Here is a 13,167-nt window from a genome sequence, read left to right as displayed (position 1 = left end):
GATGGGAGGTATGGTGAGAAGGGATCAGCTTTAAAGATTTGAGGAGAATGGGGGTTTGAAATAGCTCCTGAGGAGCATGGGAAAGTGATCCAATCAGAGTAAGAGCCCATGGGAGTTGGTGATCATGAATTGACATATCCCATATTCTATTGTACATTTTACCTAGCAGTTTTTTGCAGACCAGTGGAGGACAGTGAGGTTCATGTGGAGGGAGGTTTGTAATGAAATTCCAAAAGTCTGGATGGTATCAGAGGAATGTGAGAATGAATTTCTTAAGATCAAGGGAGCCTGGTCTCCATCAACAGAATGTAGCTCAACAAAGTAGTAGAGTCTCTGAAGAGTCCAGAGCACAAATGTGTAAAGACATAGGGGAAGCCCCACCTGATTCAAGATGGCATAGTGAGAAGCTTCAGGGCTCAGTCCCGTCTCAGAAGCTTTCAACAACCTGCAAGAACTGGCAGAAAACAACCTTCTCAAAGCTCCAGAAAACAAGTTAAGAAGATGAGTGCTGAATCAAGCAAAAAGCTACTTAAAAGCAAAAGGCTCTTATGGTGCCCTGACTGGCCCTCCTACCACCTTTCACCAGCCAGGAGCAGAGCGAGCCGACACTCCCAGTGCGGACTCCTGGTCCTGGTTCTGGAGGGAGCAGAGTAACCCTCATGCACATACTGAGGGCATATATGTCAGGCTCAGTCTGTCTGTTGGTGGATATCCCAGGACTTGCCTTGCACATAGAAGGCAGCTCACTGAGCCCTCCTACAGAATGCTGGGGAGAGCATTCAAGTCATGCTGCCTCAGGAAGGGGACTGCTGGCTGTAAAACATATGGTGCAATGCCCAGGACCATGAAGAAACAGTTTTTTAGGGAAGAGAGGACATTCAGAACTAAGTAAATGGGGAGATTCCTAGGTACATGCCCAAAATAAGACTCATGTGCAGAGAAGTTTAGGAAGGCCCCTATGCTTTGGCCTGGAGCTATACTCTAAACTCATCCTATGGATGAGCACTGAAGGAAGAGGGAGAGAATATCTGAGGCAAGAAGGACTTTTTTTCAAATTGGTGTATTTGAAAAAAGGGAGGCCAGTCTGGTTACAAAGCTGTGAGGGGGAGAAAGAGAGGTATGAGACACAGCTGGAAATGTAGGCAGAGGCTAGATCACATAAGGCTTTGCAGAGCATGCTAAGGATTTTGGATTTTATCCCAAATACATTAGGAAGGCATTGGAGGATTTTACAAAGAAGAATAACATGACTACCAGATACTAAGCAAATAAAGAAGTTAGGAAATAGTGGTTTCCTATTTTTCATATGTTGCATTTCCCCATACATTACCCTGCTATTTTTATCATTCTTTGTATAATCATTTTTCTTTGAACATTTTTTCTTCTCCTTATTCAGATTCATGCTGTAGTATTTGCATTCTTTTGACTTGGCCTTGTTAAAATGCATCATTGATTTATTTTTATTCCTTCTTAGGTCCCTGTTTATCATTTGCCTGTGCTCTAAAAGAGGCAGAAAAGCAGCACAATTCATCCAAGAAAAGGTTATTTAATGTACTGCAGTTTAGGATCCATCCCATCTTCCTTCTGAAACAACTATTATTGGCCCCTTTTTGTGATTTCAGAGGGCTGGTGTAAACCATAAGCATCTAGATTAATCATTGGCTTGCACGACCCAAAGATAAGATGGAGAAGAAAAAGACATAGTAGAATCCTTGTAGCTACCTCTTCTAGGCTTTAACCCTGCTGTGGTCCCCATGTCCTGATTTGTAGCATGGCCCCTGACTCCTAGATATGAATGGATGATTGCTATGATCTCATTGGACTCCTGCCCCCAGGCTTTCTCTTCTGGCCTAGGAAATGGCCCTGATGCTGCTCTGAGGACCTCTGCTTCAAACCTTGAGTCTTCTCTTTCAAAATACATTTTTATATTGTTAATGTCTTTATATCTAGCCATCACAGGTCTGGGCAGTGGCGCTCCTCCAGTGGGGGAGAGGTGGAACATGTATTGATAACTTCCTGTGTCAGCACTATGCTAGGTGATGGGGACTCAAGGATACAGTGTCTGAGAGAGTCTGGGAAGGATTCACATAAAGATACCCCTTTAGTTAGGACTTGCAGCACAAGTTGAGGATAAACAGGTGAATACCAAGTGGAGGGATATTCCAAGGAGGAAGACTAGTATGGGAAATCTGGGTAGAAATGAGAGCATAGTCTGTTGTGGGAACTATAACATGTGAGGGCTGGCATGGAGAGCGCAAGTAGCAGATGACCAAGACGTGAAGCAGGAGAACCAAGCACAACCTTGACATGAAGGGCCTTGTATCCTTGGGTGACAAAGAGCCCTTGAAAGATTTTAAGCAGGAGCTTGAGGTGAGAAAATTTGCATATGAGAAAGAACTTCCTGAAGGTAATGTGGAAGAGAGATTTGAGGGTGTGAGCCTGGAAGCAGGGAAGCTAGTTATATAGTAGTCTACATGAGAATTAGTGAAAAACTGGCCTTCAGCAATGCGAAACAAGATTCAAGCTACTGAAGAAAACACAGCCAGTAGACATGCCTTAGGAAATAATTGGATGAGTGAAAATCAGGGATCAAAGATGAAACCCCAGTTGGTGGTTGGTGCTATTGACTGATGCTAGTCACTGAGTTAAGCAATACAGGGAGAAGAGCAAGTTTGGTAGGAAAGATAATGAGCTCATTTTTAGACATGTTGAGTCATCTGATTGCAATGGGCAGAGAGCAAGTTGACTTTAGTTCCAACCCATTTCTATTTTATTGTTTTTTTACTGGATGTAAAAGTTAACAGTAAAGGAGGCCAGAAAAAAATAGAGAGAAAACTGAAAAAAGGTATAGGATATAAGAGCCAGAAAAAATTAGTTATGAAACACCTCATGATTGCAACACACCAATGTGTTGTGACAGTTGGGAAATTTATCACTAGAAAAATACTGTAATTATAAAACCACATAAATGATAGAACACTTCTACAAAAAGTTTTAATTAACAGATAAATACCAGCCTGGAGGGTGACTTTCATGATGCGCTAGAGGGTCTCTTCTAGGTTGGCACTGTCCAGTTTAATATTTTTATCAATATCTTGAGTGAAAATTTAGAAAACAGGCTGAATGTAACTGCTGATGACATGAAATCCAGGGCGAGAGTGAATGGGTCAGATGTAAGCTCAGGATCCATCAGGATTTGGATCAATCAGATAATGAATTTTCACAAATTGTTGTCAAATAGAAATTTGTAACTATTGTTTCACTTGGGTCCAGAAAAGTCAACTTAGTATGAGATGTTGTATATATTTAACCAGACAGCTTGAGTTTATACTCTGTTTCTGCCACTAAGGACCTGTGTCAGCTTTAGCAAGTTACTTTATTTCTCATTAAGTGCCTCAGTAAATGGGGATAACAATAATACTTACCTCATAGAAGCTTAAGTGAGTTAACATATGTAAAGCAGTTGAATAGTCCCTGGCATGGAGTAACAGAATAAATGTCACTCGTTATTGGTGCCGTGTGTGTGTGGGAGCGTTGGTAGTGATATTTCCTAGTAACAGTTGTGAAAATATTTAGTAATTTTAGTTGATACTACATTCAATACATTTCAGTTGTGGAACAGGGTTGCCAAATAATTCCAGGTCATTCAAGGTTTTTAAAAATAGAATCCCACTGCCTGGAATGAGGCTGACGGAAGTTCTGATTTGCTCTTCTCACGCTGTAACTGGAGCAAGGGGTTGAGTTCAGGTGCCACAGTCACAAGCTATCATAAACAAACTGGAATCTGCTCAACACAGAGCTGGAATGCAGGAACTGTTGACAGAATTGGAAGTGTCAGAATGTCTTTAGAAATGTAATGAACTGTGGAATAGAATTTTGAACTTGTTTTGTTTGGCCCCCATTGATTTCTCCAGAACCGATGAGTTAAATTTACCAAAATATATTTTCTGACTTCACATAAAGAAGATCTTTCTCATCGTCAGAGTTGGGATGAGCTGATTTGGAGTGTGCTAAGTTCCCCGGTTCCTTTGATGCTGTCATATATATAATATGAAGGTGACTATTTGGCAAGAATGTGATATAACTAAAACTCCAGATGGGTGGTTGGACTAGGTGTCTTTGAAAATGACCTCCAGAAATGCTGAAACTTTATCCAAAGTAATACTGAGGATTCTAGATTTGTGTTTAATCACATACTTAACTGCTTCCCAAACTGCTGCCTCTTAAGCTCTGACCGGGTTTTTTAGGCTCTGGGCCAAAGGACTGTACTTTTTTTCACTATCCAAATAGGTTAAATACTCAGTGTGTTCATTTTTTAGGAAATGAAGATGAAATGATTACAGGAAATACACATTTAGCTCCTAATGTTAGCTATCTCAAGACAGAATCAATTCCATTTCAAGTGGAATGTTATTGGAAAGCTGTTTAGAAATCTGTTCATAGGAAAGAAATATTGAAGGTGAATACACTGGGGACAGGAAATGGGAAATTTAAGGGTATCTTTCAATGCTAAAATGCACTCTGTCTTTCCTGTTCTTAAACCCTTGTTGAAATCTTTAAAATGCTCTGTTTATTTGAGGCTATATATGTTAGGCAAAAAGCCAACGAATGCCTGGGTAAAGAAGTAAAGTTTTCTCTGCTAGGCATTCTCAGGAAATTCAGAAATCTGAATTCTGAAGATGTCCGAACCACTGACCAGAACTGCCTCCATTATTACACCCCAGAAAAGAACAGAAAACCCTAAACTGATTGCTCCAATTCCACATGGCCTCAGTTTTCAATTGATAAGCATTATTTTTAAGGCTGAGAAGTAGCATTTACACATTACTTGAGGTAGTGCCTCATTTCCTTCTCAATGACTGGCTCTGCTGCTTGGCAGAGGGAACATTTTCTCTAAACGCCACAGAGCCATTTACAACAAACAGTTATGAGCTTGTCAAGTTGTATCATACAACTGCATCTAGGCTTGTGGGTCTTATTAAGTAATCCAAATGTTTGTTCAGAATCAAGGCTCGTGGGTCTTAATAAATAATCAAAATGTTTGTTCAGAGTCACTGATCCCCAGTCAAAGATGAAGATGGAAGCATGAAATCTAAGTTGAATATATTACATCTTTACTCTGTTATGTTTCATGTTTTACCCAAATGGGAAAAAAATCAATTATATATTTTAAAGGATTTCCTGGGGGAAGAGGAGCATTTTCAACACCATTTGAAGTTTAATCAGACTGCACTTTCCAAATTTTACACAGACTAATTTAACACAGTTCCAGAAACCAGTAATAACTGAAATTGACAACCAGCAAAACTTTGTCTCACGGTAGTTTAAAATCGGATGCTCTCTTATGAGAACTTGGGTTCCTTGCTTCCTAGGGCTCACATTTTTTATCTCTAGATCCAAAACTCTTTAGTTCTCTAGATCCTGGACCAGATGATCCAACTTCTGCATTAGGATGCATCCTTTTCTTCAGGTTTGGATGCCTTTCTAGAGAACTGAGAAATATTCCCTCTACTATCATAGTAAGGGTATGGGTTCTTTTCTTTTGCTTTTCTAGAAATTCCATTAGAGATAAGAAGGAAACAGTCAAAAACAGGCATGTAGTGGTATCAATAGAAATAAGAGAGTTTGTATCACCAACTAGATCTACTTTTTTAGAACTTTTGGTTTCCTAAACATTATTTGAAACTCTTAAGTATTGACAATAACATTGAGAAAATGTTTTGTAATTCTGAGATGGTTGCCAACTGCTCAGCCTTTATCTATCAGTGAATTAGTGTGTGTATTTGACAGCAAATTATGAATAAGGCATTGGACAAAGTGCTGGACAGAATGAAGAATACTCATAAGATAAAAGACATGTTCTTATCCCCAGAAAACCTTGCCAGGAGAGTGCTAATGCAAACTTCACCTGCTTCTTAACTTACCCTAGCTTTCCATATCAATAACCCTCCCCAAAATTAGGTTTTTTAAAAAAAATATTTAATACAGAACAACTTATAATTCTCAAAGGTGGCCATCCATAGATTTATTTCTGGAGAAAATAAGGTTGCTTTTTCACTTGAGGCCTATGTGACTTGCAATAGAACATACACTTGATAAATGCTCATTAACTAAATCAGTGAATAAACAAACGAATAAAAGGATGGATGGAAGGAAAGAAAAATGGAAATACCACATTAGGAGAGGCTAAAAAATAACTGAATTTTCAAAACAAAGAACTTTGTATGTGAGCATAATATTTAATAAAGGCAAAGAGCTACCACCATCCCACATCATTTTATTACTTTGTAAGTTTTCTAATTTTCCTTTAAGTATATGTCTAACAAGCAAATATTCCTCTGTGTACAGTTATGCTAAATCCATAATTACCAATTGCATAAAGACAAGAAACTTAACCTCTCTGAGACTCAATTTCCTCATCTGCAAAATGGGATTGGTAAGTGCCATAAAGTTAAATTACTTAGTATGCATAAAGCACTTAGAACAGGGTCTGCATACAGGAAGCACACAATAAATACTTGATACAATTATGATTATCATCTTCATCATCTTCAGTACATTCATTATATACAGAGAAAGTCATAATTTACTTACAAAAGATTTTAAAATCAGATAACTTAGCAACAAGGTTTTAATTTAAGATATGCTAAGCCAAGTATAAAATATTGGAAAAAGGATTTGAAATTTTCATCTCAAGGGCAGAGTCCACATGTCATTTAGCATCACATCTGACAAACTGTCTTACAGTTGCATGTTCTATGCATCAAGATCTGCTAGTGAAATTTATGAAAGAACCAATACATAATAGAACAAATTCTCCCCATTTCTAATTGAACACACCAAAATCTTGTTCATGCAAATTTACTTTTATATACCTTTTTTAGCCACTTCAAGAATTCAGTTCCATGTGAGAGAATGCTGAGTCACTCCTATCGGTGATAATGAGAAAAGGGGCACCTGAGAGCTGGAAATAGAAGATGAAGGTTAACCTGGGAGTGGAGTTTTGCAATGAATTTTGTTTTGCACAGAAGAAAAGAAAGATGATGGAAAGTAGACCTCAAGCTTGGAAGCTATACACTCATGTCTGTAAGGAAGACAGGAATGAGACATTTGTACAAGGCAGACTTCATGAGCATTGGCATGAATAAACATTTTCCAGCACTCATTGAGTACTTCCTTTCTACCACACAGATCAAATAATTTAATTCTCACAGCAATACTGTTAGAGAGACAATGTTATTAGCTTCATTTTACAGCCAAGTATGCTGAGAAATAAAAAGGTTAAAAATGGGCCCAGAGTCACAGATAGCAAATGGCAAAGCCAGGCTTTGGACCCAGGTGGTCTGACTCCAGAGACTGTGTACTTAAACACTATATGATGCTGTCCCCATGACCAGATCTACATAATTCTCTGTAAGTGATTTACTTAGCTAGCTTCCTGAAAAGGTTAAATAAAAAGTAAACAAAGCTTTTAGCATCCCACAGTTTCTGGTTACTCTTCATTTCTGGGCCCAGAATGAGGAGGAAATCAAATCATTAAGTCAAAAATCAGAAAAGCACTGGTCATTTGAAAGGAAAACGAGTAACAGGAAAAATAATAATAAAGAAGTCTCTTTATATAAACGTTATCCACAGTAAAGGCAAACAAACTTATAAGCAGCTTGCTAAAACTCGAAAACAAGAAAATTCCAAAGATTTCCTTTAAAAAGTTTCTTGAGAGTAAATGGAAGTCAATTGCAAACCACTCAGTTTACCCATTGTAGCTGCTGTTTTTGCCTGCCCATGATCCCTGCTTCTTTTCTGGGAAGAGCACTCTGGTTTCCCTTTGGAAAATCACCACTTCCCCACTGACCCACCCCCAGCCTGGACAGATGACCCAGACCTGGCCACGAGAAGTCCTACATCCATCAGAACAAAGTCTGGGGGAATCCTGGTAATCAGCCTTGGGACTTTAACTGGAATTGCTGGAAAAAAGGACTCTTCTGAAGAATTGCCAAACCACTGTGCTCTGGGCCTGGACTTGTTGGTGGCTGTCTTTTTGCACTGCTGAGCCAAGCTTGACTGAAATGAAGACAACACAGGGGGTGTCCGGGAAGACCAATGTGGATGGGGACAGATTCCTGAGGGTCTCCTGAGTGCACCTGGATCCAACTGAGCCCATCAACATGACTTTGCCATTATGTAGGACAAGAAAAAACTGTTTTTATATCAAGCCAGTTTGACTTGGGTTTCTGCCACTTACAATAGACAGAATTCAGACTAATATACTAATATGAGATGTGTAAAATGTTTAATGACAGCATCTTTATTTATTTAGACATCTTTCTATGTTAATTTTGTGTTTAAATAAAGGAATGTATAAAAGAACAGTTTCTCTCAGAACTTCAATCCCCAACCTCTTTATTCTTTCAAGTTCTAAAATTTCTTGCCCATGAATTCTCCTTCCATGGTGATTTTAAGAAGCCAAGTCTCACAAATCAAAAAGACTATCACGTAAATCACTGCCCTCCCCCCTACGTGGGATCAGACACCCAGGGGAGTGAATCTCCCTGGCAACGTGGAATATGACTCCCGGGGAGGAATGTAGACCTGGCATCGTGGGACGGAGAACATCTTCTTGACCAAAAGGGGGATGTGAAAGGAAATGAAATAAGCTTCAGTGGCAGAGAGATTCCAAAAGGAGCCGAGAGGTCACTCTGGTGGGCACTCTTACGTACACTTTAAACAACCCTTTTTAGGTTCTAAAGAATTGGGGTAGCTGGTGGTGGATACCTGAAACTATCAAACTACAACCCAGAACCCGTGAATCTCGAAGACAGTTGTATAAAAATGTAGCTTATGAGGGGTGACAATGGGATTGGGAAAGCCATAAGGACCACACTCCACTTTGTCTAGTTTATGGATGGATGAGTAGAAAAATAGGGGAAGGAAACAAACAGACAAAGGTACCCAGTGTTCTTTTTTACTTCAGTTGCTCTTTTTCACTTTAATTATTATTCTTGTTATTTTTGTGTGTGTGCTAATGAAGGTGTCAGGGATTGATTTAGGTGATGAATGTACAACTATGTAATGGTACTGTAAACAATCGAAAGTACGATTTGTTTTGTATGACTGTGTGGTATGTGAATATATCTCAATAAAATGAAGATTAAAAAAAAAAAAAAAAAAAAGACTATCACGTGAGAGAACCTAAGATGGCGGCTAGGTGAGACAGGGCAAAAAAACACCTCCGTTAAAAATACTAGATAAAAACCAGAAGGTGACCCAGAATACCGGTTTCAGCGATGCACCAGCTGGACAAGGTCTGCTAGAACCACAGGGGCTGTACACTTGATGAAACTGGGAGTCTGCATTCTGAAACGTGTAAGCCAGCTGAAAGACCCGCAGCTACGCTGCGGTGTAGGGAAGCCAGGGGTTGGTGTTTGGAGATGGACTGGTTCTTTTAAAAAAGAAAAAAAAGGGAAAAACCCAGGAGCAGTTGCAGTTGCATCAGTGGGAACTGTGCAGTAAAGCACGGCAGGAGTGGGCTGAGCTGGCCTCTCGGTGTCTGGCGTGGAGGATAGCCCGCTGCAGACTCCCTCGGGGCCAGGGGAGTGGAGGGGAGACCCGGAAGGAGAAACAAACCCCACGGCTTGCAGCTGGCTCCCCGGTGGGCTGGAGACACTCCTGCCTGGGGCTGTGCCCACAGCCCAGAGCCTCGTCAGTTGTCCCAGAGCTGGGAAGGAGGAACTCTGCAGGGGGGGGAGGGGGGCCAGTGCGACGCCCCATTCAGCCATCTTTGCATCAGGCTGAGAGCGCCCCTGTATGGCCCAGTGGCCCAGGCCTTCCCTTGAGGGATGGCGCGCACTTGTGACGTAGCACAGCATTCCCTCAGCAGAGGTCCTGGAAGATCACAGCTGAGAAGGGGGGCCTGCTCAGGAAACCCAGGGACGCTACATCAGTGCTGGTGGTTTGTGGGTCACAACAGACAGGGTCTGGGGCAGAACTGAAATGAAGGCTTAGACTCTTGCAGCAGCCTTGAATCTCCGGAAACACCTGGGGGGGTTTGAATATTAAAGCTGCCCTGCCTCCCTAGCCACCCAGACACACGCTCTACATTCAGGGTGGATGGCTCCAGCAATACACCCAAACTGAGTTCACCAACGGAACCCCACAAGAATCATTTCCCCACACACCACAAGAACAAAGTTGAGGAGAACTGACTTGAGGGGTATAAGTGACTTGCAGACACCATCTGCTGGTTAGTGAGAGAAAGTGTACGCCACCAACTTGTATTTCTGAAAAATTAGATTGGTATTATTTTTTTACAACTTGAAAGAACCCTATCAAGCAAAGCAAATGCCAAGAGGCCAAAAACAACAGAAAATCTTAATGCATATGATAAAACCAGACGATATGGAGAACCCAATTCCAAACACCCAAATCAAAATATCAGAAGAGGCAAAGTACTTGAAACAATTAATCAAAGAACTACAATCGAGGAATGAAAACATGACAAAGGATATAAAGGACATGAAGAAGACCATGGCACAGGATATAAGCCACATAAAGAAGACCCTAGAAGAGCATAAAGAAGACATTGCAAGAGTAAATAAAAAAAATAGAAGATCTTATGGAAATAAAAGAAACTGTTGGCCAAATTAAAAAGACTCTGGATACTCATAATACAAGATTAGAGGAAGCTGAACAACGACTCAGTGTCCTAGAAGTCCACAGAACAGAAAATGAGAGAACAAAAGAACGAATGGAGAAAAAAATCGAAAAAATCTAAATGGATCTCAGGGATACGATAGATAAAATAAAACGTCCAAACTTAAGACTCATTGGTGTCCCAGAAGGGGAAGAGAAGGGTAAAGTTCTAGAAAGAGTATTCAAAGAAATTGTTGGGGAAAACTTCCCCAACCTTCTACACAATATAAATACACAAAGCATAAATGCCAGCAAACTCCAAATAGAATAAATCCAAATAAACATACTCCAAGACATATTCTGATCAGAATGTCAAATACTGAAGAGAAGGAGCAAGTTCTGAAAGCAGCAAGAGAAAAGCAATTCACCACTAAGACTAAGTTGTGACTCCTCAGCAGCCACCATGGAGGTGAGAAGGCAGTGGCATGACATATTTAAAATTTTGAGAGAGAAAAATTTCCAACCAAGAATACTTTATCCAGCAAAACTCTCCTTCAGATTTGAGGGAGAGCTTACATTTTTCACAGACAAACAAATGCTGAGAGATTTTGCCAATAAAAGACCTGCCCTACTTAAGATACTAAAGGGAGCCCTACTGACAGAGAAACAAAGAAAAGAGAAAGAGATTGAGAGTATTTTAACAGACAAATATAGAACTTTACATCCCAAGTCACCAGGACACTCATCTTTCTCTAATGAGAAAGATGTACAGCTGCTCTCATGCCATTTCTCCAGAATGGACCATATGCTGGGACATAAAACAAGCCTCAATAAATTAAAAAAAAAAAAAAATTGAATATATTCAAAGCACATTCTCCGACCACAAAGGAATCCAAATAGAAGTCAATAATTTTTTAGTTTAACTCCACTATTTACTTCCTACATGATATAAAATACACAAACTCTAATGACAAATCAGTGGTTTTGAACTCAATGTAAAATATGTAATCTTTGACAAGAACTATATAAAGGTGGGGGAAAGGAGGAATATAGGAACATAGTTTATGTGTCCTATTGAAGTTAAGTTGGTATTAAAGAAAAACAAGATTGTTATGGATTTAAGAGGTTAATTTTAAGCCCCACAGGAAACACAAAGAAATTATCAGGGAATATGACCATAGAGATGAAAAGTAGAGTATGGGTTAAGAGAAATGGGGAAAAGGGCAATGGGGAGTTAAGAAATGAGTGTAGGGTTGCTGTTTGAGGTGAAGGGAAATTTCTAGTAATGGATGGTGGGAAAGAGATAGCATTACAACATTCTAAATGTGATTAATCCCAGTAATGGAATGCTAGGGAGGGGTGGAATGGGAAGATTTAGGATGTGTATATGTTTCCATAATTGAGAAAAAAAAAAAAAAGACAGTCTAAATAGATGACAATTGAATGCCAAGGATGACCTTGGATGGGATCTGAGGATGGAGGACAGGAGGCTCAAAGGGACACAGTTGAGACATAAGGAAAAAAAAAAAAAAAAGGGAAATATGGAATGTAAGCTTTGTATCAATGTTGAATCTCTTGTACTTCTTAGCTGCGTTTAATGGGATTGCATAAAAGAGTGTTCTTGTTCATGGGAACTGTATATGTGAATTATAGTGTTTGTTCAAGACGTGTGCAGCTAGCTCTCATATGTTCAGCAGACAGAGCAATAGATGATGGATGATAGGGAGGGAGGGACGGAGGGAGGGAAAGAAATAGCTATGTGACAGCATGTTAAAGTTGGTGGATTGGGGTATCAGAGGAGGGGGGTCAGGGTATGCTGGAGTTCTGTGTATGGGGTTTGTATTGTTTTTGCAACTATTCCTATAACTTTGAATTTATTTTGAAATAAAAAAAACAGACTATCATGTAACACATTAAATATTGATTCACACAGCTGTTTTATTTATTATGTACTTAATAAGTGCAAGAGGTGAAAGACTTTGTTAAAAACTTAATATTGAGTTCCTTAGGCACTGCACTTGATTATTTACAAATTTTCTTTTTTAAAAAACTAACATATCCAATGGAAATCTAAAATTAATGAGTGAAGAACTGTGGCCCTCAAACTCTAATGTGCATAAGAATCAACTGGGAAGTTTGATAAATTGAAGATTCTTAGGCCCCAACCTCAGAAATATTGATTCAGAAGTTTTGGCAAGAAACCCAGGAGTCTAAATTTTCACCGAACTCTTGAGGTGATTTCTGATATGTCGTCTCAGACCAGTCTTGAAGAAGTCCTGAAGTTATCAGTCAGCATCAGCAAAGATGTTAAAGTTTGCAAATTGTGGATTCGTGTCTCCAGAAACAAAGATCCTTAAATATAACCCTGATAATTCATCTGGTTTTACTTGTTTGTAGTGTGGTCAGGATTAAGTGAAATAATGGATATAATGGACTTCAGATAGTGAGCATGTGCTGAGATAAATTATTTTTAACATACTTGTTATAATAGAACTAAAAAACAACAGACCTAACTAGCTTGGTATATATTTTTATAGA

The sequence above is a fragment of the Choloepus didactylus genome, chromosome 9 (assembly GCF_015220235.1).
Source record: "Choloepus didactylus isolate mChoDid1 chromosome 9, mChoDid1.pri, whole genome shotgun sequence".
Classification (NCBI taxonomy): Eukaryota; Metazoa; Chordata; class Mammalia; order Pilosa; family Megalonychidae; genus Choloepus; species Choloepus didactylus.
Note: the sequence above shows the minus strand (reverse complement) of the source record.